The following is a 14,110-nucleotide window of genomic DNA, read 5'->3' as shown; positions in this document are numbered from 1 at the left end:
TCCTCCTCCTCCTCCTCTTACTCCTGGGAAGCAGTAATTGAACTCCTGACCTTCCACTTGTCTGGCAGATGCTGTGCTACTGAACTATATCCCCAGCTTATTATTTTTACTTTTTATAGCTATAAGACCTAAACATCATTGCTCATAAATAAGTAAATGATGTTGTGAAGGTTTCATGGTCATAGTTTTGCCCTTTCCTGAGAACCTCTTCAAATCATATGATGCATGATTATCATCCAAATTTATTGCTGATGATGTAAGTCAACTGATGAGTCATTGACCTAAACTAACATTAGGTCATCTGCTAGTTTTAGGAAAATACAGGATGAAAGCTGCCTGTGACTTTGTTGAAAGAAGCATCACTGGTTCATACAGATCCCACTTTTTCATGATTTGGAATGGTCGTCTCAAGATTAATCCAACTGTCATCAGTGTTACTTTTTTATTTTAGTTAAAAATACTTTAATTCAAAGTTCTAGGAGGGAGGTGAACATACTGAAGCACAACCTCAGAGAGTTGGAGTAGCAAAGTTCATCAGGTCTCTGCAGCTGTTGCATCCATGACCTAGCATTGTTGACCGTGTATGGTCTGAACTTGTTTTATGACTGGCTTTGGCCAACAGGGTAATAACAAACATGACTTTAGGGTGATTGCAATGGACCTCACACAATGTAACTGCTATTGCAAGGACTCTAGCTGCCCTGCAATTTAGGATTCCCTCTGGGATGCTGAGACCACGGCCCCCTTGCAACCAGCAATGCTGCAGCAGGCTGCATAGTCACTCAGGCAGGTGGGCTACATCACAGAGCCTCGTCTCTTCCAGATAGGAGGACAGAGATGCATCAGCAGAGGCAAAACAGAGTCTATTCCAGTGCTGGCTGGCAGAACCACCTGGTCAACCAGCTGGTCTGTGAGCAAGAATGTGTTTGCTTTTCTAAACCACTAAAATTTGGGTTGGTTAGCTCAACAGAAAACTGACTGATAAAATGTTAATCAAACATATTATTGCCAGTGCAGTTTATTTCTTTTAAAAGATATTATGTACTGTTCATATTACTTATTTATATTGGTTGATTCTGTCTTCTATATGAGCTACTCGTTAAAACCCATTGTGATCTGTGTACTAAGCAACAAAATACATTTTAATTTCTGTGAATAAAAGTCCAATTATCATTTTTCAATTAAATATTGGAATACATATCACAGCATGCAGCTTGTTAAATAAATTAGAAAACAATCAGTATTTAAAATTTACAAGTTGGTGATCAGTGGCTTACATTCTCAGTAACTTTTGAAAGAAAGAACAAACCTATGAGCAGTTAATCTTTGCTTTATATGCAAAGCAAGATGCAGGTGAATTTAAAATTAATAAAATAAGAATGCCATACATTCATGATATTCTTTGGCAAATATGTGTACATTCACACATACATGTTTATGAATAATGATATTCATTTTACAAATTATTAATTGACGGTGAATTTTCAGTATTGTATAAAATTCATAAATTAGTCCACATATCATGAGACATGATCACTGCACTTTTCTTATATATCTAATATAAAGAACAGATCTAAATCACTAAAAGCTTAATTGGCCCATGACTTAGCATGTGATTTTATTTTTAGTAGGAAATAGAAAATATTAAACATTTTTACAGATAAAACAGATGAAAATTGGCTATAATTGGAATGACTGTTTCATGATTTGATTGGCCATAGTAGGTTTTTATTACATTTTTTGAGGAAATGTGTTAATTGTGAAAGAAATCACACAGTATTCGCTCATGGAAATTTTTCTTAGTTACATTTACAAGGCTAGGCTATATTGATTGTATGTTGAAAAGTAACTTTCTCTTTTTGGAATATGTACTGAGAATATCTATTCTTAGTTGTAAAATTCAGTATAGAGAAGCACACATCAATATTATACTTGCATAAAAACTAAAAAAATACTCTCAAAATGTTTTATAATTTATTTACTTATTTATTTATTCATTTTAATGAGAAAAATAGCAATGAAACAGTTTCAAAACAGGTTAGTATGAAAGTTACAATAATTGATAAATTGCATATTGTCTTCATAGTAGTTATTCAGAGTACAAGATGCAGGCATGATATCTTGTCTAAACACTATTAGTACAGAACTTTATTCTTATTGAACTAATAGAAGGTAGCTGTATAACGATCCTAACTATTTTGTATATACCTATACATATATTTTTTTTTCGCTACAAAATTGTCTTTCACATATCTCCTGACTATATATGCTGGTATCTGTGAACTAAGCAGGTAAACTGAGGATAGCAATGTGTTATACTAAAAGTATGCTTGAAATATAATTTTGATCTTCTAAATGCTCACAGCTTCTAATGTCATATCAATTATTGATATACTCTCTTTAAAGTAAATGTTTGTAAAGAAAAAGATAATAAAAGCAAATAGACAAAAAGAAAGTCATAGGATTGTCCTGTTACAATGTTGTATATGGATTTATATCTAAATTTCTGTGTAAAACATGCAATTTTTTTCCAAATTCTGTAGGGATATAAAGTCTAGAATGTCTATTGTTGTTGGAAAATAGCAGTTGCATGTTATATCTAAGGCATTTGATATTCAGACAGATAGTGATGTTAAGCTCAACTGCCTCTGTTACAGGATAATAATATCATTAAACTTCGCTTCTGGATGCTTAACAACTAAAGTTTGCAGACCATAAATTAAAGAAAAAGAGAGGCTACAACAATAACCAATATTTTGGTCCTAGCCCTTCAAGGTCAGGGAGGGCTCAGGATATAAGAGGACCTGTGCTGTGACATCTTGTAACTCAATGGTGTTCTAAATTTTCTGCTCTAAGTTTTTAATGAGATGTTTGCTCTTGTTTTTGCAAACACAATATTGTAGGTCATATTTTGTGTTTGAAGTACCTACACACTCTTCTTGACAAACACTTAAAAAAACCCTAGACTTTTGTCACATTTATAAGAATCTTAAACCCTTTATTTTCCCATGCGCATAGGTAGTTTTGATATACATGGTAAGTAGCTTCAATATTCAGGAAGACAAATATTGCTTTGGTGACAAAGGACAACAGAATTCTTCATGATTCTGATATCTCAGGTTTGCAAAGTGCAATAGCTATTTCTAAGTCTTCTTGTTGTTGCTGGTTCAGTCAGGCAAGCCTCTGCTCTCCCTCTCTCTTGACCCATTCAATCATATCTTCTTCAGAGGGATAAGCACTGAAGTTAGCAAAATTGCTTGGGTTGCCAATTAACAGTAGTAGAAGTAGAAGTGACTGGATAACAAAATATATCAGGATCTTTTTCTTTGGGGCTATCACTGCCTGGCAGAGGCTGAAATGGATCATTCACTTTAAAGGTATCAGAAGACTCCAATTTGGTGATGAGTCTTTTCCCAGGTGGTGGTGGGCAGGGTCTTGTTGGCATTCCAGTCTTTGGTGGCTGTGCGGGAGGCACATCTTCACTCTTGATTGATGTTTCTTCAAATATATTTTCAGGAAGGATCACACTGTTGACAGAGCTTGATGTAACTGAACTAAAAGGATCTTTATTGTTGACCTTTGTTAATGTGTTGAAGTCAGCAAATTCATCTCCAAATGATTCCTTTCCAAAAACAGAAGCAAAGGGATCTGTTGCTGAATTGATTGCTGCAGTAACAACCGTTCCACCAGGAGCAAAAGGATCATTGTGCTTCAGTATTTCCATTGATGCATTATTGCTGTTCTAGGTGAACTGAAAGCGTTACTACCTGAAGTACCAAAAGGGTCAGTAGAAGACTGCTTGAAGAAACAGTCAGATGCAAAGGGATCTGAACCTTTGAAAGGATCATCACCAAATGGGCCTATTTTCCCAAAAGGATCATCTTTGAAAGGATCACAAAAGGATCAGACTGGAAAAAAATCCAAGTTTGTATCTGCAACTGGATCTGTCAGTGAACTTGATTCTACATTAAACAGATCTTCCTCTTTTGCATGTCTGTCACTGTCAGCTTCAGGACAAACTTTTCCATTAACAGCTGCAGTCACCACTTCATTTTCATCAGTCACATCAGAAGGTGATATCTCAGAACTACTTCTTGCTGGAGACTCCTGGTGTATGGGCTCAGACTAGGTTGCTCTGGCATTCAGCAGGTTCATTAAGGTTGGCTCCTTCACTGCTGCTGGTGTTGAGGCTGCAATAATCTGTAGCACCATTTACAAGAACACTGTGTGGGCTATTGTACCAATTCAGTGCATTGTTATGGTTTTCTAGATCTTTTGTTTCCATCAGTCTCGTTTGCATTGAGCTGATTTTCTGTTGGGACTCTTGAAGGTGCTGCTGAAGAGGTTCTAGCTGAGCCTTTTCTGACTCCACACTCTCCTCTAATTCTGCTGTTATTATTGTAGGTGTCTTAGCTCTTCCCTGGCTTTGGTCAGTTCTTCCTCAGAAGTCAAGATCTGTGATTCTTGACTAGCTATTTCAGCTTTCAAAGAGATCAACTGTGCCTCCTTGGCACATTTCTTTCTGACTTCTTTGAGTTGCTTCTCTAGCTGGGCTTCCTGCTCATCCAGTTCATCAAGGAGTTCCTGTACTTGCTGCTTCCGGGTCTGTAATTTTTGCAGATTAAGATTCTCCCTTTGAACTTCATCTTGGAGGTCCTGAATCTCAACTGTCCTCTCTCTAACAGTATCTCCTTTCTCCTTAAGGTCTTTTTTCCACATTATTCTTTTCCCTCTGTAGGTGAACTATTTCAATGTTAAGGGTATCTAGCTCCTTAATAGCAGAGAAATCTGCAATAAGACTTGATCCTATGATATTCTTCTGTGAAGTCACCCTGTCTGATGGTAAAATAATCTCAGGAGTAAGAATGTGAGGATGATCAATGCCTTTTATTAACTCTTGATTGATTAAGTGAAAAGCCAAAGCAAACTGATCCTTTGAAAACTTCCCACAACCTTTTGTGTCACATCATGCCCAGATACAGGCTAGTGAGGCAGGAGGTAAATGTGTTTTCAGGAAGATTTCATGAGCCCCCAGTCCAGATACAAATTCATCCATATCTTTATCTGTTTTCAGGAAGATTTCATCATATTTAGCTTTTTCTTTTTCTTTTTTTTTTTCCATCACAAATAGGACTTTATTTATCACTATTAAAAATCTGGATCTTAAACGGACTCTTGCACTGGTGGTTCATATCCATCAGCTCGTTCAACTTTAGCTCCAGTCTCATCTCCAGTAGCCTTTCCAGAGCTGCTACCTTCACCATGAAGCTCCATGAGTTTTCCCAATTCAAACTTGGGCTTCTTCAGCATTTTTACTTTTCTGACGAAGACATCATGAAGAGGGTAGATAGATTGGCAAGCCTTTTCTATGTCTTTCCCAATACTGTCTGGAATCAGTTTATTGACCACTTCCTTCAAGTCATTTGTCTGCACCTCCCGGGTCATGATTTCCATCATCTTCTTCCGGATCTGGCGGACCTGCTGGTGCTGAGTGTAAGAGGTCTTCCGTATCTGATTGTTGCGTTTTTTAGTAAAGCCAACACAGAACAGTCGAAGCAAATAACCATCGGTAGTCTTGACATCAACATGAGCTTTGATCATGGTCTGCCATTTTTTGACCATGGAACACATTTTGTCCTGGGTGAGGTCCATGCCATGGAAGTTAGTCAGGCAGTTTTTGCCCTGAACATCTTCAGTAATTAGCTTGAATTTTCTAAAGGCAACTTCATCATTCTGCAGGTCAGCAAGGCTCACTTCAAACACACGACCTTTGAGCCCATCAGATGCAATTTTGGTTCCTTGGGTTCTGGTGACGAGTGTTTTTCCAATATTTCTTATGTTGAACATAGCCGGAGCCTTCACATCATACCAGTCTTTTTTAGAAAATGGATCAACTACTTTCTTCTTGGCTCCTTTTTTGCCGCCTTTCGTAAGGCGCTTGTTCTTGCCTACCGCCATGGTGCTGCTCAGAGAGCCAAAAGGGCATATTTAGCTTTTTCTGCAGTGGATACAACCCACATTTTTCTTTTAGATGGTGGCATCAAAGCTAGAGGCAAGGACACTGGCACAGGTTCTTTCCCCAGGGCACAGTATGCCAAAAACATGGCAACTGCAAACTCATCTCTGTCAAGCATCCCTTCATGGTCAATATCACTCAACTCCCAAACTCTTCCAAAGACTTCCACAGGTACCTTAGAGTTGAGCAACACTGGTTTCACTTGATCACCAGATAGAAATCCATTCACTGGGCTGAAGGTATCAAAAATTGCATCATCTTTGGCCTTATCTTCAGATTTTGCTGCCCATGAGAGCTCAGTTGCAGGTCCACTGGTTAGCAAAGGATTACTGGTATCACAAAATCTTGGTGGAGGAACAGCCAGGTTCCAGCTATTCAGTGAAACCTCCAGTCCACTTTGGGCACATGCCATAAGATGCAAAGCAACAAAAAATTCTTGTCTGTTCAAGGTGCCTTTGCCAGCTATATCGGCTAAATCTCAAATATTTCCAAGTATCAAGTCTGGAAGTACTGATTTTTTCAGAAAAGCAGCAGCATCTGAAGTCAATACCTTTCTAGTATTTCCTGTATCAACCTGTCTATAGCACTTCTCATATTCTGGGTTCCCACTTGATAACTCAATCAGGAGAGCGGGGCTGCGGCGGCCATGGTGTTTCCATCATGCACCAGAGGGAAAGGAAGGACAGTGGGAAGTGGACAGGGACTTGGAGCAGGGTGGAGGTAGAGGGAGTGGTCACAGGCCAGGCGCCTTCAACAACTTCCCTCCACACGCATGCCCCGCCCCGCCTGGTCTGCCCGGCTCCGCCCCCACCTGACAAACACTTTTAATGACCTCTTCAAGTTCTTCATCTTAATATGAAGATTTGCTCACATAAGGCAATGAAAAAACTACTACGTATTTTTGCACTTCACATTTTATAATAATTTATTTTTATTGACATATGGAATGTTGAATTTTCTTACTGATTTGCAAGAAGATTATAAATCCAGTTAAAGTTTTAATGTGAAGTAATTTGAAATAATGCTATATCATAGCATTTATGAGGCAGGCATATGTTTCTCAAACAGCCACTGTGATGGTTAAGCTTGATTATGTCCATTTGCCTGGTTTGGGAGACACCAGGGGGTCAGCTGAGTGTGGTCCTGGTGGGTCATGGAGAGGTGAACTTGGGGTCAAAATACTGTCCCTGGCTCTTTTCTCTCTGGTGCTATGGTCCTGCTCTGATTCCTGGCCACCATGAAAGAGCAACCTTGCTGTCTGACACCCTTCCACCATGATTTTTCTGGTCTCGGAGAACCTGACAATAGAATAAATCACCTGAAACAATGAACCAAATAAACTTCTTCAAGTAATGAGTGCTGTGTATTGTGTCTTAGTTAAGAGAAAGCTAATTCAGGCCCTCTGAAGCTGATGTAAGCACTAGCTAAAGTGCCTGAAGTATAGACAGTGGGAATGTCCAATACAAAATTGGCAGTGCATCAATTTATTATTTTTTTTCCGGAACCAGGGATTGAACTCAGGTCCTTGCACTTGCCAGGCAAGTGCTTATTCTACTGAGCCATCTCCCCTGCTCCAATACAAAATTGGACACAGCTAGTCAAGGCCACTTACTGGGCTGTATCTACTGTGAGACCATCCCTGGGCTCCCTGCTTGGGCACAGCTGAATCACTGCACCAGGCACTGGGTTGCAGTCTTCCTTTGAATTATGGGCTGGCATTGCATGGCACATATGTGCCCCAGACCTGAAGAGCAGACTGGGAAGGCACTATTTAGGCTCTCTTTGTTGTTGCTGTTGATGATCATTTTGTTCTGTGGCTGGCAAACACTCAAGTTCTCTTGGCCTGCCCAAATGAGACTGAAGTACTTGCCTTTCTGGGGCATGCTTTATGGCCTTCTTTTTTGTTCCTTCCCTGCTCTGTCCTCCAGTCAAATAAAAAACCTACTTTCCTGCATGAAATCTGATTATCAGTGCCCTGTGGATGTTAGCCCTTTCATCTGGATCTCTGTCATCTTTTCCTAACCACTGACATCTTTCCTGATTTAAGTATAGCTAAACAGTGACTTTGTTCACCACTCTACAAGTCTTAACATATTTTGTACTTTTCACTGAGTGCATGTTATCTTGTATCACAATTTTGTTTTTAATATAACTACTGGAGAAGCACAGGGAGATTCTTATTGACTCCAAGGTCCCTTGATGTCAATTACAAAGTATGTACTTGTAAGTAATTATTGAATGCAGGTCAAGTTGTTATAAAACCATAGGCTAGAAAAGGTTGGTACTTGGAAAACATTGACTTTGGGTTTTATATCTCAATTTTTTGTCCTATTGTAAGTTGCATGGACCTACTGAGAAGATACTATGTGCTACTGACATATTTGCACATCATGTCTTTCTTGTTCTCTTTTGCTTATGGAAGCATCTAGCAAAACTGGAGGTTTGATCCTGGCACTATACCATGTACAAGGGTTATCTTCAAATTATCTTTATAATCAACATTCACTGGAGCACCATTTATAGTGTCTTATTTTCCTCAAACAATTTTGTACCAGTAGCTTAATTACCATGACAACATACATGATACAATTCACTGTGACTGGAACATGACTGCTCCTTATAAAGAGCCCTTTCTGGTCTCAGTTCAGGAAGTTTATGTTTGGGATCCCATGGATAAGTTACTGGAATCCCATCAAGTTAATTGCAGTCTATCACTACCAGTGCAACCCATGGCAAGAATAAAAACGCTAAGGCATATTTGTAGTTTTAGGAGCCAAAGGGTCCTAAGTCCAGCCATGATGATGGCTATCTAGAACAAAGAACTTGACCCAAGCCTGAATGCAGATTTTCTTCATTCATGAAGGAAGGAGTGGCTTGATGATGAGTGATTGTAACTGTGTATCGAAAGTAGGTTAGTGCTGTGAGCTGGCCTAAGTAGGAGGCCTCATTTACCTCTGCAATATGCAGGGAAAAGGATATGTAGAGTAATCTGCTTTACATAAATGAGATAGTGTCTAATGTTTTGGAGTCAGTCCTTCAGCTCTGATGTGTGATCTTTCAAGTCTCAGGAAGTCATAATCTCTGTCTCAATCCAAACTGACAGTGGAAAGCACTTGCTCTTCATCCCATCTCTACCTGGCTCACAAAAAAAAGCAGTAGGATGCATTCCAGGGAAATACACCTGCCATCTTCAAAGACTACTGCCAGTACCTCAGCTAGACCAATATATATTGCTTATAGCCAATTGAAGGGATAAGGAAAAGTCCTAGCCAGCTCTGTACATGGAAATAGGGTCATGCACAGCTAAAATGGAGATGATTGCTCCTCTTTCAAGGAGAGTTGGCCAGGTGGTTCTCCACAGTACCTAATGGAAGTAATTCAAACTCTGCTTCAACTATTGGCTAAATGTCCAAACTTCCTGTCTCTATACCCTCCTTAAAAATCAAATTCCTCATGTGCATTATATCATTAATCCCAACAAAAACTCTGTGAGACAAGTATTAGTCTTCAGTTTTGTATAAATAAAATTGAAAATTTTGACATTGGATAGAATCCTGTGTCATACAAAAACTGTGAGAAGAAACAAATGTAGTGAATGTGCACTTTGTTGATTACCTAATGAGCCTTAAAAATTAATACATTTTCCTCTTTCTGGTACAAGTGCCACATGATAAAGATTTTTCCTTTAAAAGTACAAGCAACACTTTGTGATAGGCAGCTATTTTGATCTCTGCATCTTTGTTCCCTGTCTCACAGGGTGCATGTGACAACCTTGAGCACACATTTTCTATTACAATATTCTTGTCAACTCTTGAAAAATGATTATTTTTTTGGAAATGTACATTGAACAACAAATGTATTGGGGAAGGTTGCTGAGAGATTGTGTGTTTATGAAACAAAACAAATTCACCTTGTAGACTGCTTGTAGGGGTTGTGAAAATGCTTTGCGTTCAGAGGTGATCTTAGAGCGCAGGACAAGTGCCCTTGGGGTCCCAGCAATCCTCAACGGTTGTGAACATTGATGAGGTGATCTCCCTTGCTGTCTGTTACTTGGACTTGAAAGGAGTGGGAGGATATACCCCAGTTTGGAGGTTCACCTTTGTTGTTTGAGTGCAGGATGAATGGGGTCTAAAGTGTCCCAGGCTTCATGTGATCAGGGACCCTACTGTCCCACAGCTAAGATGTAACATGATAAAAGTTTGATAGGACGGACATTCTTGCAATCTATTTGAGAAGGTCAAGGAAGTGCTGGAGTGATGCAAAGTCACAGGTTTCAGTGTGTGTGGCTTAATTCCAGAATAAAACACCATAAGTGGTTTCTGCTCTGTATGGGACAAAGATGCTGATAAAAATTGTTGTATCAGGTGCACCAAAGAAAGGCTCCTTACAAGGGAGCTCCCCCTTCCCCAGTCACAACTTTATGATTGGCACCAGCTGGAATTTCTGCTGGTCTTTGCTGGCCCAAAGTGCTGCTTCAAAATCAGCTGCATTATAAACAAAATTTTAAGAACACAGTATGATTACTGGTTATCTTTAATCAGTTGTAAATCTGTTTTGTAAAGTAATTTTATGGAAAATTTTCATTAATGATAGCTCTTCTTTAATTCTATCATTCCACAGATATATATGGGAACTCACATATATCTATATTTCTATAAATACACACATATATAAAATAGAAAATATTTGTTTTATTTTAATCATTGAAAAACATGTCATCTATCTCATATTCTTTAGTTGAAAATTTTGAAAAAGATATTAAGTTATATGGTGCTTGTTACTTATTTCCTATTATTAAAAATGTTCAAATGTTTAAAAATGAAATTTGCAACAGAAGTTCACATTTTGCCATAAAGATTTTAGATATTTCTTTTAGGTTTAATTCTCATACCTCACTTCAAATTTTAAATTAGTGAATGTATCTTTAGTTTCAGGTTTTGGCAATTCTATTAGCATTCTTCAGGGACAAAGTGAGTGATAAGAAATAATTTATAGTAAAAATGGAAAGTAATTCCATATGAGTTTTGTAAAATTAAAAATCACATTGAAAATAAAACACATGATCTTTTGTATTTCTTTCACTTTCAATTATAACTTGATATTTTACAGAACATCATTTATTAATTTTGTTAAATTTAATAATTTTAAATATATACCACATCGCCCATGTTGAAAGCATATGTTATCTATCAAATTTTAAAAAATAATTTGCTAGTTTATCCATAATTTTTCTAAATTTACTGAAAAAAATCATTTGAAAGTTTTTTTTTTTAATAGACTCCAATGTCAGAGCGATTTTTATTCTTTAATTATCTGGTCAACTTTTTAAAATTAAAATAAAAATGCATTTAATTTTTGCCAACATGACTTTTTTTGCCCTGCTGATCATCTACAGAGACAAGAAAAAGCAAAGCAGAAGGCCAGGGGAGTGCAGCGTGACTGTCTCCACGCATCCTTCCTGATAAAAGCAGGAATAAATTACATGCGGGCAGCATGCTTTTATTATCATGTTAAAAGCCCAAATGGATAATGCTAGGTTGCTATACAGTCAAGGATCACTATCTGTCTCATTTTTAACACAGACATTTTGCTTTTAATAATATGTTAATGGGAGGAGACGCGGATGCCATTTGTGTAATTCTTTGTTCTGGCTGAGGAATGACTGATATTATCTAATGAATATGCAAATAACTCGAAGCTCCTTATTAATTGTGTCACAGCCATCTGTTCCTAAAAAGAGCACTTGAAGATTTGCCACGAGACACCCCGAATGTGTGTGGAGAACTGTTAAAGATTTGGAGCAGCTCGTCTATATATTCTAATCAGTCTATGGTTTTGCTACCACTTTAAATGAGACAGCTTCCCCAAACTGAAATTAGGTGCTCAAACGAGATTATTTGAGGTGGATATTTTATGAGAAAAATATCAGGAAGAACATAACCATGTTAAATTACCTAAACCATGAATTTCAGAATCCAGAGGTTTTTGAAGAGAATCAAGATGTATGTGGCCTGAATCTACCCAATTGAGTTCTCAGGCAGAGATGAATCGATTCAAATATATGCATGATTAGTGAAACACACACTTATTCAGCAAAGTGAGCTCATTTTCTGCTAGCATCTTATAAAGGTAAACAATAGCTTTGGGAAAAATAAGGAAGAATGAGAGAATAGAAATTATTACTCCAGATGAACAGTGCTTCTAAACTGAAATTGCAACAATAAAAATAAATTGCTAATAAATTTATTTCTATTTTTACATCACTTGTCCTCACATCAAATTCTTCTTCACTGACCCAGTTTGAGTGCATAGTTGTCATAATTAAAGTATTTTTTACCTTTGACCACGAGGAGAATAAAAAGAAAAATAGAAAGCTACACTTGTATGTAGAGCTTTTTATATATAAAGATATGCATTTCTGTCTTTTTAGAATATAGTTATTCTACATTTTATGGAATGTAGAAAAACACATATGCACATATGTTTTTATTATTTAAATATATCTGACACTCATCTGCATTCAGACCAAAGGTGCTCTAAGGTGTTCCTGTCTCAAGTCAAAACTCCTTGAATAACTGAATCACCAGACTTGAGACCCGTTCTTGGAAACAAAATAAAATTTATTGTAATGGTTGATACATTGTGTTAACTTGAGAAGTTTAGAAGGTTAAATAAATGACTCAACCAGGGTTCTCACTTCATCAACATCCTCAGTCTGTCAGAAAGGAGAACAGAGAGATGGTGTGATTGCTGCACCCTGCCTAGGGCAGGAAGCCTGCTTACAATCTGAGGAGAGAGAGAGGCTTTCTCTCCTCTGTTCTGCTCATGTTGTTTTTGCTGACTTCAGCTACCATGAACTGTGCCTCTCTGCAATTCCACCTGCTTTAGAGCCAGAAAACTATGGACTGAAATCCCTCCATGAGCTAAATAAACCTTTCCTTCCTTAACTTTGGGTGTTGGGTATTTTATTTCAGTAATGACAGAAAAGTAACTGACACATTTACAAATTTAAGAAAAAAAATTTTTTCTCTGTGGAATATAGCTATGACCATGCACTAGATGCTGGAGTAAATTAATAACTCAGAAATATAAAATGTGAGATTTCTCACAATCCACACAAAAATTTGTTCTTTGGCTATTCCTTCAGGTTTATAGAAGAGAAGAAAAATCTTAACTATCATTCAAATCATAGCAATTATAACAATTGGCATAATCACCTCCACTACAGTCACATCATCACCAGCTCTAGGTTTTACAATTCAGCCTTAGCACAAGCAAGCAAATGATAGCATCTTTTTAAGGCCTTTGGGGAGATTGCAATCCTCAGATGCCATTTCTAAGCTTTGTACAGACACAGGTCTTCTAGTGTCCGAGTTCCAGATGTTGCTGATCCATGTAGGTAGAATAAAGTTCAAAATGATTGCCTCTGTCCATGGCATAGAAGAACTAAAGAGGAATGTGGATGGAGTTGAAAATATTTTTGAAAAATTACTCTTTCCATCCTTATGGAAGGTGATACTATAAATGTACAACATATAGATATTGAATGTTACCCTGAAGTTTGATGCTCACTTTAAGCAATTTGTGACCTGAATGTGCTTTCTTTACATATTACAAGCAGTTACTTTTGATGATTTTGAGTTAATCAATTTGTGCCATTTTTGGAATAGGAATAGTAGATCCCACTCTTCTGTATGAGAACTATTATTTAAAGTATTTTATACAGAAAATGCTAAGACAGTAAATTTTCAGTTTTCTTTATGTACATACATGAGGTAATGATACAATGTAGATGATGGATATATTAATTTGTTCAGATGCATCCATCAATTCACTGTGTCTAATCATAGCATAATTACATGATACACTTGAAATTCATCAAATAAAAATAAATAAACACAAGCAATGAGCCAGCCAGAAAGATCAGCAGACTAAAGCGCCTGCTTAGGCAGACACAGGGACCAGGTTCAATCCCTGACTTGCTGTGCTGGCTCCACCCCTGGGATGCACTGAGAAGGCATTTGAGACTGGGTGTGGTGCGTGGCATGTGCTTGTAATCCTAGTGCTTGGGAGGCTGAAAACAGGAAGATTACT

At 37.6% G+C, this 14,110-nt stretch overlaps 1 pseudogene; it reads right to left on the bottom strand.

Moving 5' to 3' along the window:
• Positions 1-3,099: 3,099 nt before the first annotated feature.
• On the bottom strand, positions 3,100-6,664 carry LOC101578080 (annotated as a pseudogene).
• Between the last annotated feature and the right edge of the window lie 7,446 nt (positions 6,665-14,110).

The sequence above is a fragment of the Octodon degus genome, unplaced genomic scaffold, assembly GCF_000260255.1.
Source record: "Octodon degus isolate 3935 unplaced genomic scaffold, OctDeg1.0 scaffold00204, whole genome shotgun sequence".
Classification (NCBI taxonomy): Eukaryota; Metazoa; Chordata; class Mammalia; order Rodentia; family Octodontidae; genus Octodon; species Octodon degus.
The sequence above is the reverse complement of the archived record's forward strand: the minus strand, read 5'-3'. Positions and strand labels throughout refer to the sequence as shown.